Genomic DNA, 20,563 nt, shown 5'->3' with positions numbered 1-20,563 from the left:
TTGTCACAGAAGAGTTGTGATGAAATTCATGACAGGATTGCTGTTTTTATTATGGAACATTCACCCTCAGCGCCTGATAGTACATTTATCTTACAACTCTTATGAAATATTGAGTAGCTTTAAATGTACTCGGGAAATGAGGTCATGTTAAATGGATGCAAAGCAGGGAATGTGCGGACCGTTGGCTGGCGGCACTTAGTCACATGAACATACCTCCGATGACTATAAAACAGAAACAAAGTGCACTGACTGACTTCTTACTGTTAATAGATCAGTTGTTTTCCTTTCATCTCCAGGTGTGTGCTCTCTGTGTTAGTGGGCACGCTGCGAGGGTGTATTCAGGACTTGAGAGGAGTTTGTCTTCCACAGAACTGGGCTCATTAATAATACAACTGGCTGTGTACTGAACCTTTACCTCGTCACAGATGAAAATGATCTTCCCTTTTGTGTTTCTGTTCAAAGTCATTCTGCCCCTCAGATGATAGGAGGTATTCTGTCTGGCGTGGCCTATCCTGCTTTAAGCCAGATTTCTTTTAATCTTTTTTTTGGAGGATCCATACATGTAGAGGATCAGCTTACACAGTCATCCATTACAGCAGGGTATTTGATACAGATGTGACTTTCAATCTACAAAAAAGAGATTTGGGCTTAGCTTTTTATTATATGGTCCAAGGGCAGGGAAATAACTTTTTTTTGTGTCACTTTTTCCTTTCTTAGCCCCTTCTCCCCTCTACAGAACAGGCCTATGGAGGTGTTACCTCCTTTTATAGGGAATGTATAGTGCTGGTTTTAAATAAATTTAGGTTGCAAAATGTAGCCCAGCCATGAACTAGTGTCCTGCAGCTGATGACTATAGTCCCGTGGTAATAAAGTGAGTGAATGTCGCTGTCAAGCTTTCCTCAGGGGACCAGCTTGAGCACACTAGATGGAGGTCAGAGGAAGCATGGGGAATTAGGCAAATCCATGCAAGTCATTGCGTGTCCTTCCGTCTTGAGATGGATGCTACTAATAGAAACGTGCATCTTACTGCTTCCTAATGACTCAACCAATCCCAAGATGCCACTTTTGGATATTTGGGTGCAGTTGTGCTTTTGCTTTGATTAAATTCAAAAGGTAAGAGGGAAAAAGAAGAGAAAAACCGGCCATTTAAATACCCAAATGAGCACTTATTATATGCTTTAAAATGGACACCCCACCTCCATCTCCTCATGTGAATGTGACATGCTGGTGCTGACACAGCTTTTACAAAAAGAAAAAACAACCCAGCATCAGCTCTCCGACGAGTGGCTTTGCGTGCGTGCTTTACCTCTTTCAGGGAAGTGTGTCCTCTTAATTGCCTCGAAGGTAGTGTTGCTTGTTGCGAAGCTTTAACCCCCATCTTGAAAGCAACGGGGTGTCACTTAACATCAGCAATTACAAGACTAATATCATACACTGCTCAGCCGTCTGAAAAATACCATGATATTAAAAATGCTTCCTCTTCCAAAAAACAAACAAACCCAGTGAACACACTAATATGTTGTTTAACAGGCGCTCGTTTTTATGGCCTTGTTTGAATACTTGTTGTTCTGAACTGACACGCTGCATTTATCCCCAAATTCAACGTCTGGAGGGAATTACAAAGTGAGATTATACGCATTCTTACACACGGAGAAATTAGATTTTATCGTTGCAGAAAATAACTTTAAACAGCATTTTTAGATTAAATTATTGTTTGGGTGATGGATTTTATTATAGTAAAAGCCCAAAGTTTTCTTACTTTTTTTGACAGCAGAAGTCTCTGACAGCCTTTGAGTCATATACCTTCACTGGGAACTGTTTTCTGTGAATCAGTCGTAGGGCTAATCCATGTCATCTCTTAGTGCATGAGAAGTGACAAATGAGTCCTGGCATCACACTGAAATGGCTTTGCTCTCAAGACGAGTCACTCTGTCCAAACTTCAAACTTCTGCAGCCTTCATCACGTTGTCATGACTGAGGTCAGCTTTGAGGTTACTGCTTCTGTTCTGACACATTTCACCATCATCATCATGTAGTTGCTAATATGTGTACTTTCAAAACACAACAAGAAGTTACTCCTTTTCTTCTTAACTTGTCATTTAGAAAATATTTGTTATTCATGAAAGGATACGAGGACAGAAGCCATGTCATTAACCTATTAGTTAGTCAAAGAAATTAAATTGAGGAAACTGTTTTGATTTTTGGTAAATCTATTGACATCTTCCATGTAAATATAAAAAATACACTCTCTGGTTTCAGAGTGTCAAATGTGAAGCTGTTTATTTTCTTTGTTTTTATGTTATTGAACATTGAATATCTTTGGAGTCAGGACTGGTGGTTGAACCAAACAAGTTATCACAACAAAAATCACTTTTGGTTTGGGGAATCTACTATTGTCCACAATTACTGGACCTTCCAAATGATTCATTGATAAATAGTATAAATAAATTGTAAGAATTTAACTTACTTACTACTTAGTTGTTAGTTGACCAAAGTATTATTTTCCTAAAGGCTTGATTGACACATGTTGGTCTTTGAAATGACCAAAAGACACTTTTTGATTCATTACATTAGTTCATTTATAATCGGTATTAACCTTTAAGTATTTTAAGTATGGTTTAGTCTGCCAGAGTTTTAACGGTGACACAAATTGGAAAACTGTCTTGTGTAAGCCAACTGTGTAAATAGGGGGATTTAATCAGAAGAGACATCAATTTTAATGGACAAATTGCTACAAAACTTACATAACCCAAATGACTTTGCCCTCAAATGACCACTTTTGTAGGCACATACTACTAATTTATAAAAGGATGACTCCTTATTCATAAAGTGTGTCAGCAGCAGTCGGTGTCCACTTTTTAAAATGGTAGATAAATCTGGAACAAGGCTGTTAAACTCATTTTTGTAGAACATACTCGAAAGATGACGAGGCAGAGAGAAATGTCAAACGACACAGAACAACTCCATAAAATATTTACAGGCTGTCAATAGCATATCTGCTCTTTTCATCCTCAGAGAACACTGTGAAGCCTCGGTGGGGGGAGGAACTGTCAGGCAAATGATACAGACTAATGACACATGAGGTCCACGTACATTTTGTATGAGGTTTTGTGGAAAAGCTTTCAAGAGGAATTTATGTTGATGTCTGCAACACTCCTAATGTGGAAACCGCCCCAAGCAAAGTAACACACTCCTCTCATCATGGTCACTGCCCGTTATGAATGCTGTCATAAAGCACTGGCATTATTTCTGTGTGTGAATTAAGATAATGCATTATCACAACAATCCTCCTAAGGAAGGTTTTTATTCCGGCAATGTTTAAAGGTCCCCTATTATACTGTTTTTCATCAATATATTATAGGTCTCGGATATATACAAACATGTCTCGGAAGTTGTTGGCTCCAAATACCAAACGGATCATTGCAGCATCCCATAATCCCCTCTGTTTCAGCCCTGTTATAAAGTGCTGATTCTGGGTGTGTTACTTTAGATGAAAATAAGGAGCCCCTCCCCACGCCCCTCTGAGAGATATTTGGTTAAAAATAACACATTAGGCGCTTTCACACCGCAGTACTTTTCCCACTTTAGTTCCGATATAGTTCCGAAATGTCGCGTTCACACCAAAAAGAGCCGGAACTAAAATTAGTTCATGAGAACCTTTTCACCCCCTTTTCCGTCCCTGCTAGAGAGCAGGGACTTTCGTGGGAGAAAAAGGTTCCCATTTCTGATTGGCTGGGCGGAATGCAAACCACGCCCCGTAAAACTCCCAAAAAGTTTTGTGAAGCCGCCATTTTATTAGCCTTGCATTAGCATTAGCATTAGCCCAGCGCTAAGAAGAAGAAGAAGAAGAAGACTCCTCCCGGTGTGAACGCGATCTGTACTTAGTTAATCAGAACTAAAGAGTTCTCATGAACCTTTGTGGGAAAAGTACTGCAGTGTGAAAGCGCCTAGGAGGAGATTCAGGTGATAATGTGTGGGGGGTGTTACCTTGGTTGGTGATTGGCTAATCAATCAATCAATCAATCAATCAATGTTTATTTATATAGCCCAATATCACAAATGTTACATTTGTCTCAGTGGTCTTCACAGTGTGTACAGAATATCAGTATGACAATACGACACCCTCTGTCCTTAGACCCTCACATCGTACAAGGAAAAACTTCCAAAGAAAACCCAGTTTAAAGGGAAAAATGGGAGAAACCTCAGGGAGAGCAACAGAGGAGGGATCCCTCTCCCAGGACGGACAGACGTGCAATAGATGCCGTGTGTAAATTGAAAAGATAATACATTTGCAACATAGGTAGTCCAAATGTTTGGAAATGCATGTGTGTATAATAGGAAGATGAATCCACGAGGATATCCATCGAGGACCGATGATCCAGGACCACAGCCACGACTCAAGATACAGCGCTCGCGATCCAGGACACAGGACCGCAGGATCATCCATGACTCCGGATCCCAGCGTATATAGACACCAAAAAGAAAGACATTTGGGGAAGCTGGGTTAATCGGAACATGAGTGTACACGGGTATAGACAGAGAGAAGGAAGAAGTAAGATGTCCCCCGACAAACTAAGCCTATATCAGCAAAACTAGGGGCTGAATCTAATCAGCCCTAACTATAAGCTTTATCAAAAAGGAAGGTCTTAAGCGCACTCTTCCACGGGCCGCATGCGGCTCTTTAAGCCCTCTGCTCTGGCTCCCTTGAGCTTAGACAAAAATAAGAAGGAAATAAAATAAAAGTATTTGTAGGACTATTTATATTTTGTTGCATGGTTGAAAATGTTTCGTATTTTGAGGTGATACTGTGACGCATAAATAAAAAACAAAACGGTTTTAATTAGGTCAACTAAAATATGCGTCACATCCTGCTACGGTCCCGCGCGAGCGCCTTTTCTTGGAGGCGAATAACCCCCGGCTCGATGAGCGAACTATGGATAAATCAAAGAAAAGTACCGGAGGAACACAGGATTTAATTCTGTGTGGACAGAGTTATCTGCTTTCACAGCAAAAGATGCTGGTTTACCGGTATGTTTGATATGTAGAGAGAGGTTGTCAACGGTGCTGCAGCCTTTACGTATCGAGGAACAACAAGGGAGAGGAAGCCAGCTGACGATCTTCAGTCATAATTCAATGGGGTATGTAATTTATTTCAGAAAACACTTTTTGTTATATTCCATGGAATGCTCTTAACGTCCCGATAGCAATGAATATATTAAATGCTTTGACAATAAATACATACAAAAATTTATCTCTGGAAGCCGTAGCGCTGTAAAAAGCACGACCAATCATCTGAGCCGGCCCGGCTAAAATAACTGGATGGCCTAAACTGCCTGTCAGCCTTCCATCTGTGCACAAACTTATCTCGTGCCCTCATTGGTCATGTGCGCGTTCGTGTGTGTTGGAGGAGGAGCTCTGTAAGGAAGTCTGAAGGAAGAGGCATATTTTTTCCGGTTGTGTATTTTCAAATGCTAGCGCACTCGAGCTGGATTCTCCATTCTTACCTACCCGACCTTGAACTCTTTTTAGGGTGCAGCTATATGTTTTATTTATTTCAAAGTGGCCCCATTTTAATAATATTTTTTTCCCTTCAAATGTGCAGAGGACTCCCCAAGTGCTGTGTTTAATTTATTTTAAAGTAGGCCTGTGTATTATTTTTAATTCTCCTTATAAGAGTTATTTGTTTCTTATTAGAGGTTAACAGTTTTATATCATGTAATAAATAGCCTAATAAATGCAAAAAAAACTGTAGTTTTTGTCTGATATAAAGGCCCTGACACACCGACCCGATTTTGGGAGTCAGAGGCCGTCAGAGGCTGTCGGGCATTCGCGGCGCCGTAGTCAGGTTGGTGTGTCCCGCACCGTTGACCGTAACACGCCTTATTTGGACTGCCAGACCCGATGCATGGCCGATTCAACATGTTGAATCGGCCATGCATCGGGTCTGGCAGTCGGACCAAATAATCACTCTGATTGGCTGTTCAGCTAGCAAATCAGTGCATGAGAAGCGAAGCGGAAGGGAGGGACGTAAACAAACGATTTAAGAAGGCACACACAGACTGCTATTCATTTTCATCTCATCATGGCGATCTGGAATGATGCAAACGAAGACCTGCTCATCACCTTGATCCAGGAGAGGCCAGCTCTGTATGATATTACGGAGAAAAGATACTCTTCTTCTTCTCTGTATTCCGGTTGTTGCCTCTTTTGAATGACGAATACACACTACCGCCGCCTGCTGGTAAGGAGAGTTATTGCCACTCATGCACTGAAGTCGGTGCGGTGTGTTCCCGTGCGACACATGGCCAAAACGCAGGAGAACACGGCCAGGCAACAGCCGACTTCAGCGTCAGCTAGTCCTCTGGTGACTGCTTGGTGTGTCAGGGCCTTTACAATAAAAAACTATGAAATATGTTTTGCGGCTCCAGACAAAAAAACGTTTTGGAAAAAGGAGCAAAATGGCTCTTTTGGTCAAAAAGGTTGCAAACCCCTGGGCTAATGGTTACACAAGCCAAACATCGTTATGACATCATAAAGTGGCCAAAATCTGATCAGCTCATTTTCAGACAGGTTTTTATATAAATAGATCAGGACAAAAAGTGAGCCAATCAAACTTTCAGAATCTCTTTACACAGATGGGACACATGTTGATGTAGAAAAGACATGAAAAAGTGGAATTTGCATAATAGGTGACCTTTAATAATAATAATAATAATAATAATAATGGGTTCCATTTATAAAACACTTCATATTTGAATTCAAATCCCGAAGTGTTACAAGTAGTGAGCATGAACAGTATAAATAAACATTACACAACACGGTAGAATTAATAAAAAAGCAATACAAATAAATAAAAAATAAATAAAAGGGTGATAAAAAGGTCTAGGCAAAGGCTCTTTTGAAAAGATGGGTTTTGAGGCCTTTTTTAAAATCCTCCACGGTCTGTGGTGCTCTCATTTGGTCGGGGAGAGCATTCCACAGGCTGGGAGCAGCCGAGCAGAAGGCCCGGTCTCCCATAGTACGGAGCTTAGTCCTGGGGGGTTTGAGGAAATTGGAGTTGCTGGAACGGGTGGTCCGCAAGGAGGTATGGGGGGTGAGGAGTTCCTTGAGGTAGGGAGGGGCAGTTCCTTGGACACACTGGTGGGTGAGGACGGAGACCTTGAATTCGATCCTCAGTTCCACGGGTAGCCAGTGTAGTGCTTTAAGGATGGTGGTGATGTGATCATATTTGCGCACCCTCATCAGGATCCTAGCAGCGCTGTTCTGAATGTACTGGAGCTTTTGGATGCTTTTGTTAGGGATCCCGATGAGGAGTGCATTGCAGTAGTCCAGCCTGGAGGAGACAAAGGCATGGACCAGCTTAATAGCTTTCTACCTCAAGAGCAACCGTGTCTTTTGAAATGATTAATGGTTTGAATGTCAGCCTAGGTCAAGGTAATTAGTGAGAAAATAATGCAGGAATTATAAGCACTGAGATCAATTCCTCTTTCTAGCGGACCCATTGGCTGCAAAGGATGTTCTTCTTTGCAGCATCGCTAATAAATCAGTGCTTTTGGACAGCAGCCTGTAAAGCTGGCAGCCACTGGCTTCTAAGGTTCCTGGGATCAATGACAAACTGCTCCAGTAGAGAAATGAGAGGAGTGATAAATGGACATAATTTGTAGAACTCAAGATACAAATCAGAGATGTTATGAGGAATTGATGATATCCACTGAAGAGCAGGAGGAGAGATTCATTTAAAAAAGCAATGCTGCCTTCTGTATTTTTAAAGTCTCAAATAAACGTAACTCCATTTGTGTTTCCTCTTTTACGCAAATAATACTTTAAAAAGTTTCTGCTTCACCTCTAATTAGCTTTTTGTAGCTGAAGCTTCTGTACCTCTGCTAATAGTTTCCTCAATGTGGTTCTGTGAATTATAACCAGATAAGGAGCTTTGGATTTTCCAAGACTTTAAGTGGAAATATAATTGATTCTAGCGTTATTGCCAAAAAGGGCACCAATAAGCTGCAAATCTGTGTGCAAAGAGGCTCCTTGCGTCTGCCCAAGTGAAATCTATCACGCCTGGAAGTCTTACTCGGCTTCTCAGACAGTGATCTTTTCATCACAATGTGCTCTCTTAAAGGAAAAATAGATCTAACATTTGATGAAATTACCTATATAATCAGATTTTGTTAGGATATTATAAAGCTAATTATGTCTGATTATCTCGTCTTGTATTTTCCTCTTGTCTATTTACGCAAGATTCTTGTTTAGAGTAATGGAAATGGCATCTGCCTCATAGTCTGCCTTTTGTCGAGTTAATTCACATTAAGCTTCTTAAACCTCTTTACTTTTATTCCTGTCTCAAATCTGAAACATCCCCCACTTATACATCAAAGTAACAGCAGTCTCCTCATATATTTCCAATGTTTGTTTATACATGTCCTCTTGTAAGCCTGAAATCTTCTTATATATTTCATGTCTAATTGTCGCCATAAGAAACATAAACGTTAAAGTCACCTACGTCTGAATAGCATTATTGAACAGACGGATGACGCCAGAGGTGTTATGTATTCGTACTTTCTTAAATGAGTGTAAGGCACGAACTGACCTACCGACCTGAACATCTGTCTGCTTCCAAAGAAACCCAATTAAGGCTTTTCCAACCTTGCAACGTCTCATATCCAGTTTCTGTTTATCTGCACTTAGCCTCAGTGCTTTTAGAGTTCAGTTTACATTTAAAGACATCAACGCTTTGATGTATATTACCCATCTTCCCTTCAGTGGCAGTGTGTTAAAAACTGTGATAAGCTTAACATGAAGTATGTATTTATTTAAAAATAGGGTAACAGGTAAACGCGGAGGAAATATCTCAAATATGTATATGATCAAAGACAGAATCGGTTAATAGATCTTGGTTATAGACAAACAACATGTGATGCATTCAGTATACTGTACATACTCAAACAAAATACCTACTCTAATCCTCTAAAACCATTACGGTTTGGTTTCACTAGAACAGAGAAAAAGAGCAAAATGTCATGACAATTCATCCAATCGTTGTTCAGTTTCAGTCCGGACCAGAATGATCAAAACATTGATTTGTTTTGCCGTCAGCAAGCCATGCTAGCGTCAGTAGATAGCAGTGGTAGAGGTGTAATGTTGATTGGTGTGCGGTTGTGACGTCAAGTAGCAGTCACATTAAACCTGGGTGTGTCAGTGCAGCGGGTGTACCGTTTATTTATCTGTGAATAAATGCTACAAATCCTCAAGACTCATGCTAAACTATGTCTTGCTTGCCACATGCTGATTAAGATTAGCTCATAAATTAGCGCCAAATAAGAATAATTTTCTTTCTGTTGGATTTCTTGAAGAACCTATTAATATAATTGGCAAAACATATTTGAGTTGCTTTTTGTAATTAAATGGGCACGATATGGTCCCATATACATAGATCATAGCTCCCTGAAGCAAAATCGTATCGTGGTAAACTCTGTTATACCGGCAATATCGTATCCTTGTACAAAGAATGAATATAATATTATATCATGATGACAACTGAATAACACTCCTTCAGGTCAACATACCTGTCCACAAGACCATTTAACTTAATGTTAATCAAATTTAAAATACGTAGCCTGCACCTAACTTTAAAGTTTCTTATTAAAAGGAACCTATATATAAATGATAACCAGGGTGAAAACCAGGTTGTAGGAACTGAAATAAATGATACACCATCATCTGCACTTCTGTTTCTGGGAACAGTAAGGATTTTGGATTGGAGCAGACGTGGTGTTAAAATGTTATTCAGCTCAATGACACAGACATTAAAGTCCATTGAGGCTTTAAAGGAGTTCCTCTACAAAGCCTTCAACAGGAATGGCACAAAAGACTGTCAGCACTACAAAGGACTAATAATTTATGTAATGTTTACATTTGAGGCTTTTAGCGACATACCTATCCAGAGGAGCTTAAAATGGATCAGTAGCCAAATGACACACAGTTTCTGTGAAATCTTTCAAAGTTCCTCTGTAACTACAACACTGCCACCACACTGCGGTCTTTACTGGACAGATTTATAGATAACTCATAAAACACTACATTGTCACCAACCTCCTTACAATGTGAACCCTCTGTCAGTGTTGGGAGGTACACTTCTTTTTAAATGATATTGAATAGCAGCATGATTGTGAACATCACACTTTTTTATAATGCCATCAACCGATCAACATGTTGTGTATACTGTCAGTTCCATGATCCCAACCAATGAACAGTGATAGTCAAATCATAGCTTAGCAACAGTACTAACTATAGGTAAGTTGAAGTGATGTGTGTGGAGCTTATACTGCTGTGAAACCAAAAACAAAAGAGTATGACAATTCTTTAACATTTGTGATGGTTGTGTCAAGTTCTGCGAAAAACGTAGGAACCCTCTCCTGAGACTAATTAAAACATGAATCATCCGAATGCCTAACCTCAACTATATCACAAGAGTTCTGTAAAATGAGGGTTCCCATCAGTAGAAAACATAGCTTTCTGTTTCCAAAGCTTGACTTATGAAATAACTTAATATCATAATGGTTGAGTATCCTCTTATAAAGCGAGACATTCTAAATTACTTTATTTTGAGTAAACTTTATCCGTCACCTGTTGATGTGATGTGAGTGATCTGCTAGGTTCCAGATGAGTCATTATATACAACACAGATGCTTAAATCAACTAAAAACCTTCTTGTGTCATACTTTTAAGCTACATTTAGAAAAACAGATAATCAAAGGCCCCGAAACGGGTTGTATCTGCTACAGTTCTCTATCGTATGGATGGTTCGTTCACACAAGGCCATAACGGAACCGCGGAAACGGAGCCCTCAAACGGTAACGGGTCCCAAGGTGGGTAGATCTGTGGACGAAACACTCTGGGGGCCCTAACGGCTCCGTGTGTACGTCCTATACGATCATTTCCTGATAACGAAGGAAATGGAGAACTACATAAACTACATGTTACTAAATCCACCGCGGAGAATAAACAGAAGGGCAACCATGGCAACCATGCTCGAGGGGTCTTTTTCTCTGCTTTTGGTGTATTTTATTGCGGACGTACAGCGCCACTTACAGGCCCGGCATATGTACTACAGCGTCTCCAGCAGGTCGAGCGGTCTCGTGTGGACGGACACATTTCTTGAGCCGATACCGTGTGGACGGAATACTTTTTTGCTATCGAATTCGGTTAGTTTTTGTTTTCGTCTCTGTGTAGATGCAGCCAAAGAGTAGTCCTCCGTGGAGAAGATCTTGTCTCTGACATTTGTGTTGATTAGAGAAGGAGCAGTGATCAGCACTCTGATAGTCAATCAGCATAAGAGCCATTTGGTTTGATTGCTCGAGGTCGTTAGACAGCTATTCACTCAAACTCAAGAGCCCCCTCGTGTGAGAGTGGCTTCCTGTGTCTCTAAGTGTGTCTAGTTGCATAAAATTAGGCGACCCTGAGATGTGAGTGGTCCCCATGGAGCACACTACTCATGACTGATGAGCTGACCTCTGACCTCAGAGTGTGTGACATTACATTACAAAACCCCCCTCCTGTCTTCTCATGAACTGAACCCTTAAACTAGATACTCATAAACTTGATCCCTTTAATCTGAAACGGATGTACTTTTCCCAAGCTCCAATTAGATACTTTACTTGGTTCTGGATGTACAAAGATGGTTCTGCTCTAATTGGAAAAAGGAAAAAAATAGGGCGTATCATTAGAAAGTGACATTTCTAGGGCTAGTCTCTGAACAGTTATTCGTTTGCTCTGCTTTAATTAGAGGCAGCAGACACCATAAGAATCTAATTTGAGAATATTCAAAGCAGCTGATTCTGCAGATCAGAGAGAGAGCCAAGTTGCTTTTCAAACATGTATTGCAGCTACAGTAAAGGCTAATCCTCTCGTGTAAAGAAGCACTTTTAGCTGGTGAAACATCAAACTCTATAGATAGTCTTAATAATGCATGAATTGATCCATTCACACTATTGACCTTCTGTGGCATATTGACATGTTTCAATAATGATGGTTTGAGGGCATCTTTGAAGCCTGTATACTGTGCATCTAACTGTATTAAAGATAGCACTCCGTTAAATCACACGTATAACCATTCTTACACATTTGCGCCTGAGAAAAGGATGCTTCGTGCTTCCAACTCTGGAGCCTTCCATCCTGGCTGACTTTAATGTTAAGTTTGATGTTATTTCATAAAGGGTCAGTCAGCAGTTTTCTGTCTAAATGCAGCAAAAGTCAAAGTTTAAATGTGTCCTTACCCACCAATGTTTGTCTAATCCAAGTTTTTTCTATACAGATACAACATAATGGACTGTTGTCTGCCGGACGTTGTCATCTTGGCGCCTCGACGTTCTGATACCCAAATGCGATGGTAAGCCTATAAAGATGTTTATGTCTCCCTGTAGTAATCTATTCTGTTTAAATAGTTTAAATACAATGGATTTGGATTTATCTGCTTAAGGTCCAATAGTGAACTCAATGGAGATATTAAAGTCTTTATACTTCCTACTCACTAAGGTAAGAATAAAAGCTATTTATTACATTTGTTTTGAGGTAGACATACAGTTTCAGAAGATCTGAGGGGATTTTGTAAGTTAGTTAAGAAGAGACGGTTATGATCCTAGATGGTCGCAGTGCAGAGGCAAGTCATGGAGCTTCTGCGATTGGATTTTGAATGACTGAAAGATAATGATGAGCACCAATCATGACAAGTTAATTTCAGTTTAGGGCCAAATATAACTCGCTGTCATCTAATGCGTTTTTAAGGAGGGAGGGTCTTAACAACTGTGTCCTCTCTACAGAGAACACTTCTTTCTGTTAGGGTGGCAGGTGTGTATTAAATATGATTTAACAGAAAACCCTCAAAGTTGCAGTCAAAAATAATTGAGCCACTGTCCTTATTCAGAGTATGAGGTATAGCAACAGTACTTCTGCTTTATGATACCAGTTTATTCAAACCTGTGAAACTGGCACACTAACCAATGTAACTGTCTGTGCTCTGTGGTTAAGGGGCCGTGATGTAGTGGTGGAAGAAGTACTCTGACTCGAGGTAAAGTAAACATACCACAGTATAAAACTGTTACAAGTAATAGTCCTGAAAAAGTTAAATTAGTCAAGCAGAAATGTATCTTGATATAGTTTACTCTTGCTATATCTGCAAAGGGCACTAAGTAAATGCCTGTCAGCTGGAGTCCAATCTTACAAAAATAAAGTCTTCGCTTTTCCTAAGTGGCCTTGAGAAAAACACCTAACCCCTACCAATGTGGAGTTTCTGAGTCCCAGAGGAGCAAAACAAAAAGTGTTTTCTTCTATTGGAGTCCATATGCATTCACAGAAAAGCCTTATAGAATAAAGGAGAGACTTTTAGAGGACCTGCCCTGACTGCATCTGTTCTGAATGAGCTGCATTCCTTTATTTATTCATTTTTTAGGTGTCCTTGGTAGTCGTCATAAAATCGTGCAGTTGTTATTCCATCCAGTGTTGGCTACTCTAATCAAAGCTGTCACATCATCCAGTAAAGAATCAACAACTGGTGGATCATTTGTGAAAGCAACAATATCATTATACAGTAGTAGCTTGTACGAAAGGGTTCATGCAGGGTTCATGCAAAGGCAATTAAATGGTGTTAAAACAGCACGACACTAACTCGGCATAAGAAAAGAACTGCACGCACAAAATACTTTGCACTTAGAACAGCTCGGACACCATAAAGAGGCATGGTCATTTCTGAAATAGTATTGTCCATTGCTGTTGTATTATAAAATCGTATCTTTCTTCTCAAGAAAGGCTTTAAAGGCATTCAAAGTGTCCTTCTTTTAGTGAACAAATACCATTCATTTAGTTACATACTGCCATTATAGCGGCTTTAACAGGAAGTGCTTCAACATAGCTCCTCTGTCAGTCAAAAACAGCCCATATTAGATAAACGGTTGTAATAGGCCGGCCTGTCTTTGGCAGCTGAAAATCTGACGCCTCGGGACCAGTTGCATCTGCGAATGTAAATAAAACATGAGCTTGCAGATTTGTCTGCTTCCCAAGCAACTTGTATGCTCGTCACATTCTGCTAATGTAAATCGACCTTCCTGTACTTTCTTGCTTCCAGGGATACGCCATAATTAGGGCAAAGAATAGAGATCAGAAAAGCTGCTACATTTGCACGTCATTTACTGAGTAGTGTCTTCAAACCAATCACAGCAGATATCCATCATCTTCTTTCCTCCCTTTTGTGCTGTGCCAATATTTGAATTAGCAACAATTACATGCATACTTGAGAACTCAGAGTCCTCGACCTCAGTGCCGAATCACCTGCAGGGCTTTTGGAGATTACTCTACAAGGTTCTGAGAGATTAATGAAAATCTGATTTGCAAATATATTATATCGTGTTCATTATTTATGCGATGACCGCTTTTTGAAAACTGTGAAATGACTCAGCAATATGATACAATTATACAACTGTAAGGCTTACACAAGTGGCGTCAAATGAGCCAAGAATTATGTTTTAATGTCACACTTTGCCTTAATCTGTCATGTGACGGTCTTAAAAAGTCATTTCTGTTCAGCTTGTGATGTTTGTGTTTTATGTTTACGAATAGGCGGTCTTTACAGGAATACTGCAAATGTCATCATAGCAATGTGTTCACACTCAAACCTCTGCTGAGCCAACACAGTGACACATTGTTTTTAGAATCGCCTCGAGGAAAGGCGGGATTTGCTTTGATCGTTCCCACTGGCACACACACACACACACACACACACACACACACAACACCACACACACACACACCACACACACACACACACACACACACACACACACACACACACACACACACACACACACACACACACACACACACACACACACACACACACACACACACACACACACACACACACACTCGGAACAGACGTAATGTGTCTTGTCTTTCATCTGTTCTCACTGTGTGATTCCATCTGTCAATTATTCAGTCTTAATGCATCTCAGGGCCTGTGTTGTGTCTCTCTGTTTTCGTGTGTGTCTGCTTTAAAGCTGGTGGGAGGAAGAAGAGAGAATAACACGCAGAGACAGACTTTTTTGCCCTTTCTGAGACCTTGCAAAAAGCAGACAAGGTGATTTAGATTTGATTTGTCATGAATCACAGAACATTAAATCAACATGACAGAAGACAGACACAGGCTCTGACCAAACACTTGGAGGCCCACTGCATGCTGACACTGCGCAATGCTTTCAGGTTCTTATTCCCTCTCGCTTCAAACTTTTATTACTAAGATTTCATATTTCGATTACTAGTCCATCCATCCATCCATCTTCTCCCGCTTATCCGTGGTCGGGTCGCGGGGGTAGCAGTTCCAGCAGAGAGCCCCAAACTTTCTTTTCCCTGGCGACATCAACCAGCTCTGACTGGGGGATCCCAAGGCGCTCCCAGGCCAGCGAAGATATATAGTCCCTCCACCTGGTCCTAGGTCTACCCCTTGGTCTCTTCCCAGCTGGACGTGCCTGGAACACCTCCCTAGGGAGGCGCCCAGGTGGCATCCTAACTAGGTGCCCGAACCACCTCAACTGGCTTCTTTCGACGCGAAGGAGGAGCGGCTCAACTCCGAGTCCCTCCCTGATGACCGAACTTCTCACCTTATCCCTAAGAGAGACACCAGCCACCCGGCAGAGGAAACCCATCTCGGCCGCTTGTATCCGCGATCTCGTTCTTTCGGTCATGACCCATCCTTCATGACCATAGGTGAGGGTAGGAACGAAAATGGCCCGGTAGACAGAGAGCTTTGCCTTCTGGCTCAGCTCCCTTTTCGTCACAACGGTGCGGTAAAGCGACTGCAGTACCGCTCCCGCTGCTCCGATTCTCCGGCCCATCTCACGCTCCATTGTTCTGATTACTAGTAACAGAGCTAATGTTGGCATATATTAATGGATCAGCTATAATAAAGCAGATTAAATCACAATCCTTTCTTTAATATACTTTTCTCACTGTGGCAATTATTTTTGTGTCCGCTGTCCAGAAAGGTTATCTTCCACTTTTGAAATCTATACGTTAAATAAAACAATAACATCATTAATGTACATAATTATGTCCATTGTTCATGACCCAATGCACTCATTATGCAACCGCAACCAGCGGTCCATAGCTTTATACCTCAAGAATGTGGGGATCCCAATAAACAATCACATCACATTGGACTCACAGAATATAGGATGGACATTGTTAAACAAAACTCTACTTTCTTCGTCACTGTTTTTGGTTTTTAATCTGACCAAACCTCAAAGAACGATTACAACATTACCGATCAGAATGAGGATTTTTTTTTTGTTCAATCGCCTGCTGTATTAGTAGGTTAACAAACACCTGGACAAGCATGCACAGATGCACCTGAATATCTGAGGAAACGGAGAGTAATTTGATTTGCTCACTGAAGGGCCGATGGCAGATGAGTGTTGACAGCGTGCAGGTATAGACAGGCAGCTGCTTTCAGCTTCGCAGAATAAGCAGCCAGGTGGAAATTAACAAACAAAATAATCTATTCCAAAAGCACTTAACTTACTGAAACAACCTTCTTTTGTTGTAAATTGTTCAGTTTTGAGTGCTCTTTATTAGTCTCCTTGAGGTGGGCGATATCACTGCTGCCATATGCTGCGTGAGCCCACACCAGTGTCATCTTCTCTACTCCGTCCCTATCATCATTTAATCATTTTCTGAGGAATACGGTGTGCTCACTGAACCTCAATAAAAACATTCTGCATGATTTAGAGTTAATGACCGGATAAAATCAAGAGTGACATTGACAGTAAAAGGCATGGATGGATTTACTCTAAAAGTTGATGAACATTGAGCAAGGTAAACTATATGGAAAAGAATATAATGGACTATGGATAAGAAAACATTTAATGTGGAGCACATCTTATTCTAATCAGACTTACAGCATCGGACCACAGAATTACAAGTATGTTTTTAAATCTGTTCAGTGTCATTTCTACTCCATTGTGACATTTATTTTATGAACTTAAGATCATAAGAAACCAATTTCACTTTTGTATTCAGGAACCTTATCATAACAGCAGGGTCTTCATTTCTCCATGACCTTAGAAGTTTTGATCGTAGGGCTATAGCTACTGGTTGTGTCTCCAATGTCAAAGCGGACCCAGGCAAGAGGCCAGACGAACAGAAGTAATTAAAGTTTCAGGCGAAGTGGCCGAAAGAGGACAGATGTGGGATGTCAGGGCCCCCCTCTGAAGCACGGCCTGAGGGGGGGGGGGGGGGGGGGGGCAATGGTGCTGGCTGAACATATATCAGCCTTGTTGAGTACACAAAGAGAGGAATGACAGGAAGCCAGAGTTTGTGCGAGTACAAATGATGTCCAGTTCTGGCTCTTCAACACATTTCAACAGCTGGGACGCGACTCTTCCTCCATGTTAATATGTAGCTGTGGATACTTCAAAGTCTTATGGTTATGAATCCCATCCTACAAAGAAAATAGTCACTTCCAAGAGTCAATTTTTTTGGAGCAATTAGTCTTTCAGCTACTTGTTTTGGTTTTCAATCCAGCACCTTTTATTGTGTATGTTTTCATAGCATTGCAAGTAAGCTATAGGCTAGTGAACATTAAGTATTCAGCAGTGAAAGGACCGGGTATTATTCTTAAGAAATATGGGGAATATTGGACTTTTCTATCCATCTATATGAGCTATATCTATTTGCTGAATTCATTAATGAACAGAAATGGCAGATTAAGAATGAGAAATGGAATTTAGAGAGCCTCGTGTTCGTCTTGATTGATCATCATAAAATCCATCAAAGAAAGGGCAGACTTGACTTGACCCCTTTCTAAAATATGTGCATTGATACACCGAGTTTCCTTCTAGTCTGCTGGAGCATACATGCATGAAACACATCCAACACTTTGCACTTTAACAGGATTTGTACCACTTTAAAAGCAATGCTTCACATCATTTAGTCAGTAAAGCAGTGTTCATCTCTCTGCTTTATCTCTGCAGCAATCTCCTTTAATATTCCATTTAAATTTCACAGAACTCAACTGGCACTCATCTGTGATATCTGATACACAGTGGTTTGTAAAGGCACAGTGTACATGCAGATAAAGAGACGGGAACAAATGAAGCCTGCGTGTTGTGCTTGTGTCAGTCGCTGCTGTCCCTCGTTGCTGTCTTTAAACATGTTTACTTCAAATCTGCATGTTCGGATGCGTGAGTATTACTTTACACAACCGCAAACAGAATCCAATTAGCAGTATTGGTGTGGACAGGTTTCTGTGATGTTAATGAAAGGAAACGTTTGAAGAAGAAGGGGAGACGCTCACCAGCAAAGCCGTGTTGCCATGGCAGGGCTGAACGCAAAAACAGTACCATCCTCACACCACACACACACACACACACACACACACACAACACACCACACACACACACACACACACACCACACACACACACACACACACACACACACACACACACACACACACACACAACACTACACACACACACACACACACACACACACACACACACCACCACACACACACACACCAACACACACACTTGTTTGGCTATTTAATCTCCACTAGACTTTAATTTAGTGCTCCAGCTCTGACATTGTAACTAAGGGTGCACATGGGAAAAAAGTGAGATGGATCAGAGACAGGGGGGGAGGTCAGAGAGGCTGGGGGGTGAGGGTATAATAGGAACACAGCCCAAAGTGCCATCAGGCAGGGTCAGAGGAGCCACTTGTTATCCAGCCCACCTTTGCCCCCGTAACACATCTTTCATCTGCTCCTCACCAGAGAAAGCCCTCATGTAGACAGACATCCTCCTGTCCAATTGCAACTTCACTCTCAAAAGCACTCTCACAGTATGAGGGAAAGTTTTGTCTCTGAAACGCCTCTGTAGGAAATACAAAATTGCTTCTTTTTGCAATCACAGATTTTAGACAATTTCAGAAAATTGCTCATAAACATATTTTGATATTTTCATGTTGCTACGCACACTGGGGGATCGTGTGTGTTTGTATGTGTGACATGAATACACGGCCGTAGTGACTCATGCAAGTGTACTATACTGTAGTCTTATGTTGTACCCGTACCACAGGAGAGCCGCAGCACTGGACAAATGCCACGTTGGATTGCTTGCGAGATGAGTGGGGCGGAAGTCAGGTCTATTCTAGGACCTGGATCCACAGTGTTTGCTTTTCAGACATCAATTAGTCTGGAAATAGCAGCAAGTCAAAGAGATTATTACCAGGATGAATCAGAGAGGAGGGCAGACACCTGAGCCACACTGTTGGTAATGGAAGATCTCAGGACAGCTGTCATACTCATTAAAGTCAGAGATGCTTACATGTGGCCATGATCTAAAAGCCTGTGTGCCTCCAACAGGCGACATATGCTTTGTCTTCTCCTCCTCATCACTCCTTCTATACTAGATATGATTACATTATTATGGATCCAGTATAGAACATAAGTACTTCAGATGAAACAAGATTAAGCATATTTTAAAGGGTAATTCAACAGGATCAAAGCAGTTAAAGTCATGTGATTGTTATGGGTTATAAACCACACGGCCAAATCCAAAATATTATAGTGACAGCAGGTATATAAAAATCAGGTTTCTAAATCCAGGAAAAGCTGCTCTGAAACACTGCAGGCGTGTCCGCAGTATGCGCCGTGCCATCTGAATGTTAATGCAAGTGCACTGCTGAAGACATTATGTTCAAGACCCTTCAACTTACATTTGACGTGGGATTGAACTTCATATTTATTTAGGAACTGACTGGGATGAAAAAAATAGTGCTTCAGTCCAACCTCATTAGATTTCGGAACACTGTTTCTTCTCCGATTTGATGGAAACAATTCATATATGGCTGTTACAGGGCATGGTTGGGGTGAGAGACCAATGTTGTTGGCAAGCCTTCATATGTTATTATGGTAAGTTTATTCATAGAGTTCTTAAGAGTTAGCATCTATGAGCAGGTTTTCATTTAGTGCAGCAGTTTTGACTTAAAAGCAATCATGTTGCACCATCGCTTCTCGCATTCGACAGGATACTTCAATATCTTTTAATAAGCAGACTGTGACAACCTGCCTCTGTTTCATTAAAATGTTTTACAACTTGACACCACAGGAGGTACAATGGGGTTTGAAACCAGCCTATGGATCAAACTGTAAATCACCATTAGTTTGCAAAAGGTAGCCATTCAGAAAGAGGGATGAAAGGAAGGAGAGGGAAAACGAAGGGAATGTTTAATAGGAGTTCAAAGGGAAAAGGAAATATGAACCATATGTGCGAGCCCTAATTTGCTTGGTTGTAAAAAACGTATATTTTTATTTCTAATAACCGGGCGGTGTGCCTTGTGGCTGTTTTCATATGTGCAGCCCACAGGCAAACAAACAGTAAGGCAATTAGTCAACGGTTAAAACATACAATGTAGACGAGTTATACCTCTCAGAAATGCATTATTTTCTCACAGGTCACTCATAGTTTTACAGCTGCCTCCACATTCCTCCAGTTATTCATCATCAATCATGAGTG

General features: G+C 40.9%; 1 long non-coding RNA gene across 1 annotated transcript in view; it reads left to right on the top strand.

Annotated features, from left to right (window-relative positions):
- The window catches only part of LOC139434062 (uncharacterized), a 100,506-nt gene that overhangs the window by 54,162 nt on the left and 25,781 nt on the right, over positions 1-20,563 (top strand). Inside the window, exons 2-3 of the long non-coding RNA XR_011643472.1 lie at positions 12,314-12,388; positions 13,027-13,066. This is a non-coding gene — a long non-coding RNA (uncharacterized lncRNA). The remainder of the gene's footprint in view (positions 1-12,313; positions 12,389-13,026; positions 13,067-20,563) is intronic.

This window comes from Pseudochaenichthys georgianus, chromosome 6 (assembly GCF_902827115.2).
Source record: "Pseudochaenichthys georgianus chromosome 6, fPseGeo1.2, whole genome shotgun sequence".
Lineage (NCBI taxonomy): Eukaryota > Metazoa > Chordata > Actinopteri > Perciformes > Channichthyidae > Pseudochaenichthys > Pseudochaenichthys georgianus.
The sequence above is the reverse complement of the archived record's forward strand: the minus strand, read 5'-3'. Positions and strand labels throughout refer to the sequence as shown.